This window comes from Musca domestica, unplaced genomic scaffold, assembly GCF_030504385.1.
Source record: "Musca domestica strain aabys unplaced genomic scaffold, Musca_domestica.polishedcontigs.V.1.1 61, whole genome shotgun sequence".
In the NCBI taxonomy this organism is placed as follows: domain Eukaryota; kingdom Metazoa; phylum Arthropoda; class Insecta; order Diptera; family Muscidae; genus Musca; species Musca domestica.
In genome coordinates, this window is record NW_026712367.1 from 2,345,089 (window position 1) to 2,362,994 (window position 17,906).

The following is a 17,906-nucleotide window of genomic DNA, read 5'->3' on the forward strand; positions in this document are numbered from 1 at the left end:
AAATTCATTTAGAAATGGTTTAATAATTGCCATATTTTTTATACCCTCTCTAGGTATATATCATTTGATACGGCCAAAATTTGCCTCATCAAAATAACGATTTTCGACCCTGGGTCTCTTTGGACCAAATCCGTTGCAGGACATTTGGAGTCGGTGCAGCGATGTCCGTCCTTTTGTATGGCTGGCTGGCTCGAAGGGAGTATACGATTTGGTCATAATTTGGTACATCCTAATATTATTATGCAACTTAGATCGAGTTCGGAGATGGGCAATATCGGTCCACTGTTTCTGGTACCTCTCCCACAAAATGTCGAAATTTTCAAAAATATATATTTTCTGTACAGAAAGAGAAACGATAATCCGATTTTGCTCCAACTTTTAGAATCCTAATATTTGCATCAGTGCAAGGTCAGGTACGAAAATGGACACTATCGGTACATTCCATCAAGTACCTCTAACATAGAGGGTTAACATTTTGAATAATTATAACTCTAATAAATTATAAGGGTCCGATTGCCTTCAAATTACACATATCACAATAGTTTTATAAACCAAAGATCTGTTGTGAAAGTGGAATATATCGGACCACTCATTCTGGTGCCTCCCCCACAAAGGGTCAAAATTTTGAATATTCATGAAGCTCATAAAAAGCGAAATTAACATCCGATTCCATTTAGATTTGGTACATCTGAATATTTTTATCAACACAAAATCTATTATAAAGATGGTAGAGATCGGACCATTTCTTCGAGTACCTCCCCCACAAAGGGTCAAAATTTTGAATGACCAAAACGATTATAAAATCAGATATAAGTATCCGGTTCTCTTCCTATTTCATGCATCCCATTATTTCAACTAACACAAGATCTGCTGTGAAGAGGGGATATAGTGGTCCACTCCTACTGGTATCTCCCCCACAAAGGGTCCACATTTTGAATATCCATGAAGCCCATAAAATGAAAAATTTACATCCGATTCCATTTAGACTTGGCACATATCAAATATTTCTATCAGCAAAAGATCTGTTATAAAGATGATAGAGATTGGACCATTTCTTCTTGTAGCTCTACCATAAAGGGTCAACGTTTTTGAATAACCAAAACGATTATAAAATCCGAAATAAGCATCCGGTTCTCTTTATATTTCACACATCCCATTATTTCTACTAACACAAGATCTGCTGAGAAGATGATGGTACATAGGTCCACTTCTTCTAGTGCCTCCCCAACAAAAGGCCGAAATTTTGAATATCCATGAAGCCCATAAATGCGAAATTAATATCCGATTCCATTCAGACTTAGAATATCTCAATATTTCTATCAACACACGATCTGTTATAAAGATGGTAGAGATCGAACAATTTATTCGAGTACCTCCCCCACAAAGGGTCAAAATTTTGAATGACCAAAACGATTATAAAATCCGGAATAATTATTTGGTTGTCTTCATATTTTACACCTCCCATTATTTCTGCCAACACAAGATTTGCTGTGAAGCTAGAATATATAGGTCCAATTCTTCTGGTACCTCCCTCACAAAGGGTCAACAAATTTTGAATATCCATGAAGCTCATAAAACTCGAAATTAATATCCGATTCCATTCAGACTTGGCACATCTCAAATATTTCTATCAACACAAAATCTATTATAAAGATTGTAGAGATCGGACCATTTCTTCTGGTACCTCCACACATAGGGTTCAAGATTTTGAAAAACAAAACGCTCAAAGAAAGCGAAATAAGCATCCAATTCTCCTCAAATTTCACGCTGACAAACATTTCTGCTAAGACAAGATCTGTTGTGAAGATGATATATATCTGCGAACCCCTTCTGATACCTCACCCACAAAAGGGTCACACTGAAATTTGCTCTATCAGAATCTGAAAACCTGAGATGAATATGGAATTTACAATTTCGCCAAAAATTGGATATAAATGTTAAACTTTTCTTGCAATTCTGCCTATACCCATATTTTTATCTGTATTGGATGAAGTATGAAAATGGGAAAACTTCGAAAACGTCGAAAATATCTGGAATCTCAACCACATTTTAAAATTTTCTCAAAATTATCCCATATCTCATATAAAGTGAAGGAAGCAATCGATATAGTCCAAACCTGTCACGTCGCAATATTTATATCATATTTATTTTGGTCGGATACGAAATGGACAATTTTGGCTCATTCCTTCATAACCTACTCCATAGAGGGTCAAGAATTTGAATAATCATAATAGAAGTAAAAATATCTTTAAATAATCGAATATGGACAGAGGGTATACCTCTGTCGGCTAAATCGACTGATACTTTTTTTTAATTTTTAATAAATTTTAAAAATATAAAAATACAAAATTTTCAAAATTTCATAAATCGAATTTCATTTTCACCATTTCCCTATCTATCCTGTCCTCCCACAACTGGAAAACGCATTTTTCTTTATTCCTTTTATTTCCTTTCAATTCCCTTCAATTGGATAGGTGACAATCTCATATCGACATTATTTCAAGTTCATTGCTAAGAATCGTCGAGTTTAGTATGCAAAATGCATTCCCCATGCATAAACAAGCTTCCAAAGATAACACAAACAAAAACAAAGAAACTTCCATGACTTCTACATGGCATGGCCAGGCAAGAATTTATTGGATGGTTTTAACCCTTAGGTGACTGCTAAAAAATATGCTCCCGCAAACAAAGGAAAGTATTTTTAGAAGGAAAAATGCATTCAAGGGAATAAATATCGGAAGATAACAAAAAGGCTAGAGTAGAGATGGGGAAAATATTGAAATTAAAAGGATTTTGAAATGGCGATTTGGAGTCAGGAAAAATTGACAAAATTTTTATTTGAATTTTTCACGATTTTTTTCTTTTTTCAGGAAATAATTGAAAAGTCTAATAATTCTGAAAATAATGGATATTCTTATTCTTTAAACGCTTATAGTTGACAAAACCTTATACTCCTCTTAAGAGTGGATTTGATGGAAGTCCACAATTAATGTTTGAGGTAAAAAATGCTTGAGGTTTTCCCAAAATCCGCAGTACATCCTAATGAAGAGATAATATTTTTGAAAAATTATAAGGCTTCTAATTGTCCTTTAGCCGAATAATGCAAAAATCCTTTCGAAAAACTCATTGTCTCCAAGGTCTTATAAAGAGCAGTACACTACCTTTGAGGCATTTGAGGTATCCCATGGAGGAGTATAAGATCATTGAAGGCTTCTAGAGGGCAATGTATGATGTCTCTAAAGGCAATTATGCGACTTCTAAAGTCCTCTAAAGTAGATTATATGACTCTTATATGACTAGAATATAAGAGCTTGAGACCTTCCATAGAAGAATATAATACTTAGGGTTTATTATAAAGGTGTATACTTTTTTTGAAGTCTAGTAGAAGAAGGTATGCGACACATGTAGGCTCTAAAAACCCCCCTTTAAATGCATCACATTTATTATTTCGGATTTTATAGTCGTTTCGGTTATTTGATACTTTAACCCTTTGTGGTAGAGATACCAGAAGGAATGGTCCGATCTCTATCATTTTTATAACATATATTGTGTTAATGGAAATATGGAATCGGATGTTAATTTCGCTCTTTACGATTTTCTTGAATATTCAAAATTTTGACCTTTTTTTGGGGGAGGAACCAGAGTGGACCAATATATCCCATCGTCACCGCAGATCCTGTGTCAGTAGAAATAAGTTTCGGGTTTTTTAATCGTTTTGGTTATTCAAAACTTTCACCCTTTGTGGGATACGTACCAGAAGAAATGGTCCGATCTCTACCATATTTATAACAGATCTTGTGTTGATAGCAATATTGTGATGTTCTAAGTCTGAATGGCCACGGATTTTAATTTCGTGTTTTTTGAGCTTCATGAATTTTATAAATTTTGACCCATTGTGGGGGTGGAACCAGAAGGAGTGAACAGATATATTCCATCTTCACACCAGAGCTTGGGTTAATAAAAATATTGGGATGTGTGCAATTTGAAGACAATTGGACTTATACATCACATTTTATAAGAATAATAATTATTCAAAATGTTGACCCTTAGTGGGGGAGGTACTTGATGGAGTGGACCGATATTGTCCATTTTTTGACCTGACCTAGAACTGATCCATATATTAGGATTTGGAGCAAAATCCGATTATCCTTTCTCTCTCCGTGTAGTAAAATATTTTGTTTGAAAGTTTCGACCTTTTGTGGGGGTGGTACCAGAAGGAGTGGACCGATATTGCCCATCTCCGAATTCGATTTAAGTTTGATATTAAAATTACGATGTATCTAGTTTGGACCAAATCGTATACTCCCTTCTAGAGTTGTCGTGCTCACCAGCCAGACAGACAGATGGAAGTACGGAGGGACATCGCTAGATCGACTCCAAATATCCTGAAACGGATTAGTTTCTACAACCGTTATTTGGATGAGGCACGTGTTGACTGTATTAAATGATATGTAGAGGATATATATGTATGGCTGAGGGTATAAAAGTATCCATTTATATGGGTTTCAGAAATGTGGTCCTAAAATTGTAAATTAAAATTTTACCCTCTTCATAATTAAATATTTTTTTGAAAAAGGTATTTTTATACCCTCCACCATACTATGGAGGGTATATTAATTTTGTCATTCCGTTTGTAACTCCTGGAAATACTCATGTCAGACCCAACAAAGTATATATATTCTAGCGACATTATTCACCAGAATTGTTTCAACTTTGGTATTTGAAATTCGAAATGGATACTACTGCCTATGACAGAAAATTGTCTGTGCAGGTCCACGTCTTCGTATAGCCCCAATATACCGGCACCTCCCTCTATTCGGTATTTTGATGATTTTAGCGACATTATTCACTGGAATTGTTTCAAATTACGTATTCAGAGTTCGTAATGGGAACTATAGTCTGTGACAGAAAATTGTCTATGCAGGTCCAGGTCTTCGTATAGCCCCCATATAACGGTACCTCCCGATATTCGGTATTTTGATGATTTTAGCGACATTATTCACCGAAATTGTTTTAAATTTGGTATTTTTAGTTCGAAATGAATACTACAGCATAAGGCAGAAATTTGTCTGTGCAGATCCACGTCTTCGCATACCCCCATATAACGGCACCTCCCTCTATTCGGTATTTTGATGATTTTAGCGACATTATTCACTGGAATTATTTCAAATTACGTATTTAGAGTTCGTAATGGAAACTCCAGTCTGTGATAGAAAATTGTCTATGCAGGTCCAGGTCTTCGTATAGGCCCCATATATCAGTACCTCCCTATATTCAGTATTTTGACGAGTTTAGGTACAATACCCACCGAAACTGTTTGAGATAACGTATTTGACGTTCGTAATGGATGCTATAGCCTGTGACAGAATATTGTCTATTTTTAATTTTTTTTTAGGTACAATACCCACCGAAATTGTTTTAAATATCGTATTTGAAGTTCGTAATGGATGCTATAGCCTGTGACAGAATATTGTCTATTTTTAAAATTTTAAAAAAAAATTTTAAGGATTTTATTTTTTGAAAATTTCCAAATTCGTTCCAAATGGTGGAGGGTATTCTACTGCTTTTTAACTTGTTACTGTTCGAAAAATCAAACAGAGGAGCGAAATAATTTAATCTCCTCAGTGAAAGGCGACTGACCCTTCTTAAGAAATTTTTTCAAAATTCTAATATTTCTCTCTCATTTCCTCTCATACATATGACCCATCTTTGGAATTACTTTCCCATCTTTCCAAAAAAAAAAACCCAGATTAATTTCAAATCACGACAAATTCGACATGCCAAAAATCAAACAATTCAAATCAGTTTTTTTTTTTCAATTCTGTGCCGAAAATAAAAAACTGAATTGCAACAAAAGTCTTTAAAGCAAAGCCATCCATCATTGTAAACTTCATTAATAACGATAATGATGATCATTAAGATGACATCATAAACAATTCATCTGCTAGAATATTTAACAGACAATAAGAAATTACAACAACAACAATAACAAAATATCAAATATTAATGAAATATTCAAAGTTTTTCAAACAAAACACACAAAATGATCAGAAAAGAGTCCCCAAACTTCTCTTGGCAGACAGATATATTTCTCTCCTTCTCTCCCTCTCTCTCCAGCAATTAGCCGCCAAGAGACAAAGAAAGAGGGCAGTAAGAACTGCTTTACAGAAAGACCTTGATCCCGCATTAAAAATATAAAAAAAAAAAACACACACGACGGACACACATTTAGCACTGTCACAATGCCAATTTTGGCATGGCCATTAAAGGAGCTAAAAATCCGGAGGGGCACAGGAGTTCCATGGCATTTCGTATTCCACTTGAAACATGTCTTGTGTGTGGATGGCTTGTGTGTGCATGGCGGGCACTCCTTAAAAAAAAGAACTTTCAGAACAAAACAAACAAAAAAAAAAAAAAAAAAAACGAACGAACCAGGGCCGGGCACCGAAACAGATGATCATTACTTTGTTTCGAGCGCTTCACAGTCATGGCATTGGAAACGGGTGGAATTAATTGTTTGGCATTCTTGTTGTTGTTGCTGTTGCACAGAATAAACTGATACTGGACAGAATATATTTAATGTTTGCCGTTGTGTTGTTGTTTTTGTTGCTGTAGAATTTTTTTTTGCTGTAGAATTTTTTTTGCTGTTTGTAAGAATCTCTGCAATCGATTTGATATGGTGTTGTTCGTTATTGGCAAAAATGCTGGTGGTGATCATGTGTTGCCCTCTCCACTCCTTCCCCACCAGCCACTTGTAGCTGGTGCTCGCAAAAAACACGAATAAAAGGTAGGGAGTTGATTGAAGAAAACAAAAAAAAAAAAAAAAGAAGAAAGATCGCTTAATGGAGTATTCTGCATTCGTGGCTGTACGAAATGAATGACTGACAGCAATTCAAGTGATTTCTCTTTTTTTCTGGTAATTAACCCACAAATGGGCAGTGGGGGTTGTACAATTCTTGTGAAATTTTTTATTGGAAGTTTTATGAAAATCTAAGAAGGAATTTAGAAAACTACCCTGGAATGGAAAGTGTAGGGTTGCCTAAGGGACAATATAGGCATTTTCCTAGACCCCATAAGGAAATACAATTCGATTAAAAAAAAAAAAAAACAATAAAAAAAAAGTAAAAAAGTTGTAAGATCGGCCGGGCCGAACTTTGAATACCCTCCACAATTAGGAACCAATTTGACAATTTTCAAAAAATAGAATCCTTAAAAAATTTTTTTAAAATTTTAAAAATACCGAATATAGCCGTTATATTGGGGTCTATACGACGTGGACCTACACAGGCATACTTTGTCATAAGCCATTACCATATTTAAATTCGAAACTTGAAATAAACGGTGAAGCTAAAATCATCAAAATATCGAATATAGGGAGGTACCGTTATATCGGAGCTGTGCGAAGACCTGGACCAGCAAAGACATTTTTCTGTCACAGGCTGTAGCATCCAATACGAACTTCAAATACGACAACTCAAACAATTTCGGTAGGTATTGTACCTAAAATCGTCAAAATACCAAATATAGGGAGGTACTGATGTATGGGACCTTTACGAAGACCTGGACCTGTATAGACAATTTTCTGTCACTGACTGTAGTTCCCATTACAAACTCTAAATACGTAATTTGAAACAATTCTGACGCTAAAAGCATAAAACTACCGAATATTGGGAGGTACCATTATATGTGGGCTATACGACGACGTAGACCTGCACAGACAATTTTCTGTCATAGGTTGTAGTATCCATTACGAACTTCAAATACCAAATTTGAAATAATTTCGGTGAATAATGTCTCTAAAATCAACAAAATTCCGAATATAGGGAGGTAGAGTTATATGTGGGCTATACGAAGATGTGAATCTGCACAGACAATTTTCTGTCATAGGCTGTACCCATTACGAACTCTAAATACGTAATTTGAAACAATTCTGGTGAATAATGACGCTAAAAGCATCAAACTACCGAATATTGGGAGGTACCGTTATATGGGGGCTATACGAAGACATGGACCTGAACAGACAATTTTCTGTCATAGGCTGTAGGATCCATTATGAATTTCAAATACCAAATTTGAAACAATTCCGGTGAATAATGTCGCAAAAATCATCAAAATACCGAAAATCGGGAGGTACCATTATATGTGGGCTATACGACGGCGTGGACCTGCACAGACAATTTTCTGTCATAGGCTGTAGTATCTATTACGAACTTCGAATACGAAATTTGAAACAATTCTGGTAAATAATGACGCTAAAAGCATCAAACTACCGAATATTGGGAGGTACCGTTATATGGGGGCTATACGAAGACATGGACCTGAACAGACAATTTTCTGTCATAGGCTGTAGGATCCATTATGAATTTCAAATACCAAATTTGAAACAATTCTGGTAAATAATGTCGCAAAAATAATTAAAATACCGAATATAGGGAGGAACCGTTAAATGGAGACTATATGTAGACCTGGACTTACATAGGCAATATTCTGTCATAGGTTGTAGTGTCCATTACGAACTTTAAATACCAAATTTGAAACAATTTCGGTGAATAATGTCGCAAAAATCATCAAAATACTGAATATAGGGAGGTACCATTATATTGGGGTCCATACGAAGACGTGGACCTGCACAGACAATTTTCTGTCATAGGCTGTAGTATCTATTACGGACTTCAAATACCAAATTTGAAATAATTTCGGTGAATAATGTCGCTAAAATCATCAGCACACACACGAAGAAGCAAATCTGCAACAGACAATTTTCTGCCCTATCGAAATAATGATTTTTGACCCTAGATCTCTTTGGACCAAATCCGTTTCAGGACATTTGGAGTCGATTTAGCTATGTCTGGTGCGTACGATAACTCTCGTAGGGAGTATCCAATTTGGTCCAAACTTGAAACATCGTAATATTATTACCAAACATAGATCGAGGTCGGAAATGGGCAATATCGCTCCACTTCTTCTGGTACCTCCCCCACAAAGGTCGAAATTTTCAAAAAAAAAAATATATATATATATATTTTACTGCACAAAAAAAAGGATTATCCGACTTTGCTCCAACTTTGCGCATCCTAATATTTACATCAGTGCTGGGGCTGGTGCGAAAATGGACAATATCGGTCCAATCCATCAAGTACCTCCTCCACAAAGGGTCAAAATGTTGAATACTTACCACTCTTATAAAATGTGATGTATAAGTCCGATTGTCTTCAAATTTCACACATCCCAATATTTTTATTAACCCAAGTTCGGTCAACTCCTTCCGGTACTTCCCCCAGAAATGGTCGAAAGAGAAACGATAATCAGATTTTGCCCCAACTTTGCAAATCCTAATATTTGCATCAGTTCTAGGGCAGGTTCGACAATATCGGTCTAATCCATCAATTACCTCCCCCACAAAGGGTCAATGTTTTGAATAACCAAAACGATCATAAAATCCGAAATAAGCATCCAGTTCTCTTCATATTTCACACATTCCATTATTATTACCAACGCAAGATTTGCTGTGGAGATGGACTATATCGGTCCACTCTCTCTGGTATCTCACCCACAAATGGCCAAAATTTTGAATATCAATGAAGCTCATTAAAAGCGAAATTAGCATCCAATTCCATTAAGAGTTGGCCCATCTCAATATTTCTATCTGCACAAGATCTGGAATAAAGATGGTCGAAATCGAAATATTCCTTCTGGTACCTCCCCCACAAAGGGTCAAAGTTTTGAATAATCAAAACGATAATAAAATTCGAAATATGCATACGGTTCTCTTCATATTTCACACGTCCCATTATTTCTACTAACACAAAATCTGCTGGGAAGATGGGATATATGGGTCCACTCCTTCCGGAACCTCCCATACAAGGGGTTAAAATTTTGAATATCCATGAAGCTCATAAAACGCGAAATTAACATCTGATGCCATGGTAGAGATGGGACAATTTCTTTTCGTAACTCCCCCACATAGGGTTCAAGATTCTGAAGAGCAAAACGCTCGAAGAAGGCGAAATAATCATCCAGCTCTCTTCAAATTTCACACACACACAAACATTTTTGCTAACACAAGGTCTGCTGTAAAGATGATATACAGGGTGAGATTAAAAAAAACTGCAACCAAATTCAGACAGCTGGCATTTCTAAGCCATGCGTTCGACAGCTTTAAAATTTTTTCCAGTGACAGCTCATTATATTGTTAACAAGCGTGCAAAATCATTTTGGTGAGAATTTTCCAGAAAAAAAGTTATTTGTGATGGAATTCTAGCGCGATAGTGTGATTTCTTTATATTTGGCTGGGAAAACCACAAGTGGCTATCGTTAGAGCACTCCAGCATTTAAATGTGAATAAATCGTTTGTGTCTCGTTCCATTGCTCGATACCGTGATACTGGTAGCGTAGCCCGACGACGTCAAGGAAGTGGACGGAAAAAAACAGCAACATCAGCAGAAATGGTTCGAAAAGTAAAGAAGCGACTTGATCGAAACCCGCGTCGCAGTGGTCGAAAAATGGCTCGTGAGCTGAACATATCGCAATATTCCATTTGGAAAATAGTGAATAATGAGCTCGGGGTAAAGCCATTGAAATTCCAAAAAATGCAAGAACATACCCCGCAACGGAAGGAAAATATACTCAAAAGAGCTAAAGAGTTACGTCGCTTGGCCGGAAGTGGTGAACTACCGAATTTGGTTGTCTCCGATGAGAAAACATTCGTTGTCCAGCAGTTTGTAAACAAAAAAAATGATCGTGTTTACTGGCCAAAGAGGACAGCTGAAAATGTGCTCGGTTGGCCACCCGAAACTCAAGTTCCGGCCATAGTGATGGTGTGGGCCGCCATAACAGCCGATGGTCTCTCTCCGCTTGTATTAATCGACTGTGGCATTAGAATAAATGCAAAATTCTAAAACTACTTATTTTCGGTAGCCAGCAATAATGTGTAAGATAATAAAGGTTATGAACCACACACACCGATATCGATGCGTCCAATAGGTAGCCAAGACCGCTTGAATAAAGCGACTAGCTGAACCTGCATTATTCCGTATTCAATCTTAGAATATATAAGAAAAATTGGCTCACTAAAACTAGGCAAACTTTGATTACCAGTACAAGGAGAGGTCCGCAGATATATATCATCTTCCCAACAGACAGAGTGATGGTGTGGGCCGCCATAACAGCCGATGGTATTAGTCGACCGTGGCATTAGAATAAATGCCGAATATTATCGCAAAAATATTCTGGAGGGTTTAATAAAGCCTTGGGTACGCAAACATTTTGGCCGCAGACCTTGGACATTCCAACAGGACTCAGCACCATCGCACTCAGCATGCGCCACCTAAGAATGGTTTCAAAAGCAGGTTCCTCGCTTCATTTCCAGCCCACAATGGCCACCCAAAATCTCCGGATACCATTCTGGTGGACTTGGCGCTAAAAAATACCAAAGTCGATCACTTCAAGCAGGCACTTCGCCGGGAATGAACCAAAATAACGCAGAGCAACATTCGGGCAGCTAGTGACGGTTTCATTGGCCGTTTGAAGGTCATAATTCATGCCAAAGGTGACCAATTCAAACAAATCTAAATTATCCTAAAATTTGATGCTATTTCCGACATTTTTTGACATCATTCAAAAAAATTGAAAAAAAAAAAAAAAATTAAAAATTATGGCGTTTGACTTTGTTGCAGATTTTTTATCTCACCCTGTATATCTGCGAACCCATTCTGTTAGCTCACAAACAGCGGGTCATACTTTTCAGTAATTTTATCTGTTATAACTTGCGAAAGAAGTCAGCGATTTTTTCTGTAGAAACCCCATTTTGCATCTACTCATAGCGATTGTACTCCACCTGTGATAACTCTAGAAGAGAATTTCTTTGAAGCCATGTAGAAATTTCATTCAGAATATAAGACCCGTGATCCATGGCAATACTGGGATTATACGAAGACGTGGACCTGCACAGACAATTTTCTCTCATAGGATTGTCGCTTAGATCACCAAAATACCGAATATAGGGGCTATACCAAAACGTGGACCTACATCACCCATTTTCAATACCAAAAGTCCTGCAGGCATAATGCAAATTTGAGTAAAGTGTTATTAACCTAATTCATTTCGTTCGGAAGCTAGAGTGATTTCCACATACGGATATATGGACGGACATCGTTAAATCGACATAGAATTGTATGCTGATCAAGAATATATATACTTTGTGGCAATATATAATGTTTTAAAAAGAGAACTTGCCAATATTTTGAGTATTTTATGAGGTAATCTTTAAGCCAATATATGACCCCTCAGTTACCCAAGCAGTAATTCCGGAAAATAACACTAATGGTACGAATTTCCGAAAATCTAGACTCATCACACACCTTCGCCATGACTATGGGCATCTGATATATAGTTCGAATTGAGTACATTTCCTATAATTTCTCATTTTCTCTCTCTCTCTGTCTGTCTCTCTATCTCTCAGTTTCTCTGCCGTCAACCCATCAAATTGCGATCAAAGAAAATAGAAAGTTTTTTTTTTGCGCCAACAAAAGCATTTTGATAACAGAACTCAACGACCTTGGAGGGTAATTTACCGGCAATTGCCAAAAAAAAAGGAGAACGAAACGATGACAACAACACATTTACTCACACAAACATACACATGCACTCTATGGGAGGGCACAAAGGGAGACGGAAATCTCTTGAATTTTATGTGGGTACTTATTTATTTGTTTAGATTGATTTTTAACTACAAATCGGTTAGCTTGGCGCTCGATATTCTTCATTCCGAGAGATTTATGACTGACCAAAATCAAAAAAAAAAGAGAAAGACGTAGGAAAAAGTAATGCACACATCTGGAAACGTTTAAGTATTTTTTTTTTTTTTTTGCTTTCAAGGCGGGCAATGGAGGCACGTGTTAGAGGTCTTATATTTATCTAAGAGCGATGAGGCACGAGCTTAATTATCCAAGGAAAAACGGAAAACTAAAATTTATGGTATGTGTGCAAAACACCTTGAATTGAGAGCCGCGAAAATGAATGTCGTTGATCCGCTGGGAAATCTAACTATTTAAAACAAAATTCTAAAACTATCCCTTATCAGTCGCCTACAATTGGCTGGCTAACGTTTGATTAGTTTTTGTAGTACTTAAGGAAATATTTTTAAATAAAAACAAGTACAAAAGCTGTAAGTTCGGCCGGGCCGATCTTTTAATACCCTCCACCATTTGGTACAAATTTGGCAATTTCCAAAAAAAAAAAAAAAAAAAAATAAATAAAATAAAATCCGTTAAAAACTCTGTTGAAATCTTAAAAATACCGAATGCCTACACGACGACGTAGACCTGCATAGGCAACTTTTGTCATAAGTTATAACAATATTTAAATGCGAAACTTGAAGAAAAATCCGTTTATAATGTAGCTAATATCATCAAAATACCGAATATAGGGGGTACCGTTATATGGGGGCTATACGATGACATGGACCTGCACAGACAATTATCTGGCATGGGCTGAAGTATCCATTACGAACTTCAAATGCCAAATTTGGAACGATTTCGCTAAATAATGTCGCTAAAATCATCAAAATACCGAATATCGGGGGGTACCGTTATGTGGGGGCTATATGAAGACGTGGACCTACATGGTTCATTTTTTGACTTAGGATGTAGTAGCTATTGCGAATTTCAAATACCAAATTTGAAACGATTCCGGTAAATAATGTCGCTAAAATCATCCAAATACCGAATATCGGGGGTACTGTTGTATGGGGGCTATACGAAGACGTAGACCTGCACAGAAAATTTTCTGTCTTAGGCTGTAGTATCCATTACGAACTTCAAATGCCAAATTTGGAACGATTCCGTTAAATAATGTCACTAAAATCATCAAAATACCGAATATCGGGGGGTACCGTTATATGGGGGCTATATGAAGACGTGGACCTACATAGTTCGTTTTTTGACTTAGGATGTAGCAGCCATTACGAACTTCAAATGCCAAATTTGAAACAAATCCGGTGAATAATGTCGCTAAAATCATCAAAATACCGAATATCGGGAGGTACCGTTATATGGGGGCTATATGATAACTTGGACCTACATGGCCCATTTGGCCCTGCCTACTGGCAAAATATACATGTGTGCAAAATTTTAGCCTTCTATCTCAATTTTTTCGAAAGATAGCGTGATTACCAGAGGCAGACGGACAGGCAGACACACAGGCAGACAGACAGACACACAGGAAGACAGACGGACGTGGCTAAATCGTCTTAGAATTTTACGCTGATCAAGAATATATATACTTCGTGGGGTCTGACATGAGTATTTCGAGGAGTTACAAACGGAATGACAAAATTAATATACCCTCCATAGTATGGTAGAGGGTATAACAAGTTAAAAAGTATCAGTCTGTTTTGCCGACAGATGTATACCCTCACCCAATATTCGCTTACTTAAATATATTTTGATTTCTTTTATGATTATTCAAATTGTTGACCCTCTATGGTGTAGGTTCCGAATCAATATTAACCATTTCGTATTGGACCTGTAACATCTTTATAACAGATCTTGTGTTGATAGAAATATTGAGATCGAATCGGATGTTAATTTCGCTTTTTTATGAGCTTCGTGGTTATTCAAAATATTGACCCGTTGTGGGGGAGGTAGCAGAAGAAGTGGACCCATATATTCCTTCTTCACAGCAGATCTTGTGTTAGTAGAAATAATGTGATGCGTGAAATATGAAGAGAACCGGATGCTTATTTCGGATTTTATGATCGTTTTAGTTAATCAAAACTTTGACCCTTTGTGTGGAAGGTGCTAGAAGAAATGGTCCGATATCTACCATCTTTATAACAGATTTTGTGTTGATGGAAATATTGACATGTGCCAAGTATGAATAGAATCGGATGTTAATTTGGCGTTTTATGAGCTCCATGGATATTAAAAATTTCGACCCTTTGTGGGGGCGGTACCGGAAGAAATGGACCGATATATCCGATCTTCACAGCAGATTTTGTGTTAGTGGAAATAATGGGATGTATGCTTATTTCGGATTTTTATGATCGTTTTGGTTATTCAAAATTTTGAATCTTGGTGTGGGAGGTACCAGAAGGAAATTTTCCGATCTCTACCATCTTTATAACAGATCTTTTGTTGATGGAAATACCGAGATGTGCCAAGCCGGAACGGAATCGGATGTTAATTTGGTGTTTTATGAACTTTATGGATATTCAAAATGTTGACCCTTTGTGGGGGAGGTACCAGAAGGAGTGGACCGATATATCCGATCTTCACAGCAGATCTTGTGTAAGTAGAAAAAGTGGTATGTGCGAAATATGAAGAGAACCAGATGCTTATTTTGGATTTTATGATCGTTTGGGTTATTCAAAATTTTGACCCTTTGCGGGGGAAGTACAAGAAGGAATGGTCCGATCTCTACTATCTGTACAACACATCTTGTGTTGATGAAAATATTGTGATGTGCCAAGTATGAATGGAATCGGATGTTAATTTCGCTTTTTTACGAGCTTCGTGGTTATTAAAAATTTTGAACCTTTGTGAGCAGGTACCACAAGGAGTGGACCATCTTCACAGCAGACCTGGGGAGAACCAGATGCTTATTTTGGATTTTTATGATCGTTTTGTTTGTTCAAAATTTTGACCCTTTGTGGGGGAGGTACCAGAAAGAGTGGTCCGATCTCTACCATCTTTATAATAGACCTTGTGTTGATAGAGATATTACGATGTGGCAAAGCTGAGTTGAATCGGATGTTAATTTCGTGTTTTCTGAGCTTCATGAATATTCAAAATTTCGACCCTTTGTGGGGGAGGTACCAGAAGGAGTGGACCGATATATTCCACCTTCACACTAGAACTTGGGTTAATAAAAATATTGTGATGTGTGTAATTGGAAGACAATCGACCACTTACATCACATTTTGTAAGACTTATAATTATTCCAAATTTTGAACCTTTGTTGGGGGGGAGGGGTGTACCTGATTGAGTGGCCCGATATTGTCCATTTTCGCACCTAAACTAGCATTGATGCAAATATTGGGATTTGCAAAGTTGGAGCAAAATCGGATAATCCTTTCTCTTTCTGTGCAGTACAATATTTTCTTTGAAAATTTAGACCTTTTGTGGGGGAGATACCAGAAGGAGTGGACCAATATTGTCCATCTTCGAACTCAATATAAGTTTGATAATAATATTACGATGTACCAAGTTTGGACCAAATCGGATACACCCTTCGGGAGTTATCGTGCGCACCAGCCAGACGGACAGACGAACGGACGGACGGACATCACTAGATCGACTCTAAATGTCCTGAAACGGATTTCGTCCGAAGAGACCTAGTTTCTAACACCGTTATTTCGATGAGTCACACTTTCGCTGTATCAAATGGTATATTCCCTACTTTAGCCATATGGCTGAGGGTATAAATAGTACAAATCTGGCACGTTGCAATATTTATACCGGACATAGGTCAGATACGAAATGGATAATATTGGCCCACTCTTTCGGTACCATCACAATATAGGTGGGGGAAGTACATCCGTCGGCAAAATCGACGCATTTTTTCTAACTTTTTACATTTGTCACTAAATCTGAAGCCGAGAACAGCGGGTTATTATACCCTCCACCAAAGTTTGGAGGGCATATTAAGTTTGTCATACCGTTTGTAACACCTCGAAATATACATTTTAGACCCCACAAAGTATATATGTTCTTGATCGGAATAAAATTCTATGTCGATTTAGCGATTTCCGTCCGTCTATCCGACTGTGGAAATCACTCTAGCTTCCGAACGAAATAAAATACGTCGATGAAATTTTTCTTAAATGTTTAGTATGTCTGCAGGACTTTTGGTATTTAAAATGGGTTATGTAGGTCCACGTTTTGGTATAGCCCCCCTATATAATGGTACCTCCCGATATTCGGTATTTTGATGATTTTAGAGACATTATTAAACGGAATTGTTTCAAATTTGGTATTTGAGGTTTGTAATGGATACAAAAGATAATTTGGTATTTAAAGTTCGTAATGGATACTTACAGCCTAAGACAGAAAATTGTCTGTGCAGGTTCACGTCTTCGTATAGCCCCCATATAATAGTTCCTCCCTATATTCGGTATGATCTACATTATTCACCGATTTTTTTCAAGTTTCGCATTTGAATATTGTAATGGCTTATGACAAAAGTTGCCGATGCAGGTCCACGTCGTCGTATATACCCTAATATAAGGGCTACATTCGACATTTTGAAGATTTTAACAGTATTTTTAACGGATTTTATTTTTTTGAAAATTCGTTCCAAAAATCGGCCCGGCCGAACTTACAGCTTTTTTACTTGTCCTTTTCTCAATAGTTGAAAATTTCTTTTCCCAAGATTTGTTCTTCGAGCCAAAGAGACTTGAATTGATACTTCATTAAAATTGATGCCTTTCTCTTCTCGCCTTTTCTATTGGTTCGGATAGATTTAAAACTACACCCGAACAGAGGGGTTGCGTTTCTCTTTTCGCTTCTAAAGATTTCATATCATTTATATTTATAACTTACAATTTCCGGCTTCAGGTTCTCTACAATACCATTTCATCTTGCAGACTTTAAAGCCGTCATTCTTTAGGAGTTTTTCTAGTCCACTGAGAAAATCATAGGTCGAAGGCCAAAGATTTCTTATAAGTGATTATAGAACACTTAAGATTTGTCATTTTCTTCCTTAACGGAGGACCTTAGAGGCCTTTCACTCTTCCGTGAAAATATTCAGATGTTTTATACCGCTGAAGAGAATCTCTAAATATGTCTTATACTACTGATACGGACACTTTAAAATAGGCCATTTTCTCCTATGGAAAGTCTTTTTGCTTTTCTGTTTTAAAACTCAATTCTCCACAGAAGACCTGTTGCGGGCCTCCTAACCATAGG

The 17,906-nt window shown here is 36.9% G+C and overlaps 1 protein-coding gene across 4 annotated transcripts in view; it reads right to left on the reverse strand.

Annotated features, from left to right (window-relative positions):
* The window catches only part of LOC101896562 (endothelial zinc finger protein induced by tumor necrosis factor alpha), a 126,058-nt gene that overhangs the window by 14,187 nt on the left and 93,965 nt on the right, over positions 1-17,906 (reverse strand). The gene's annotated exons all lie outside the window — the stretch shown is intronic.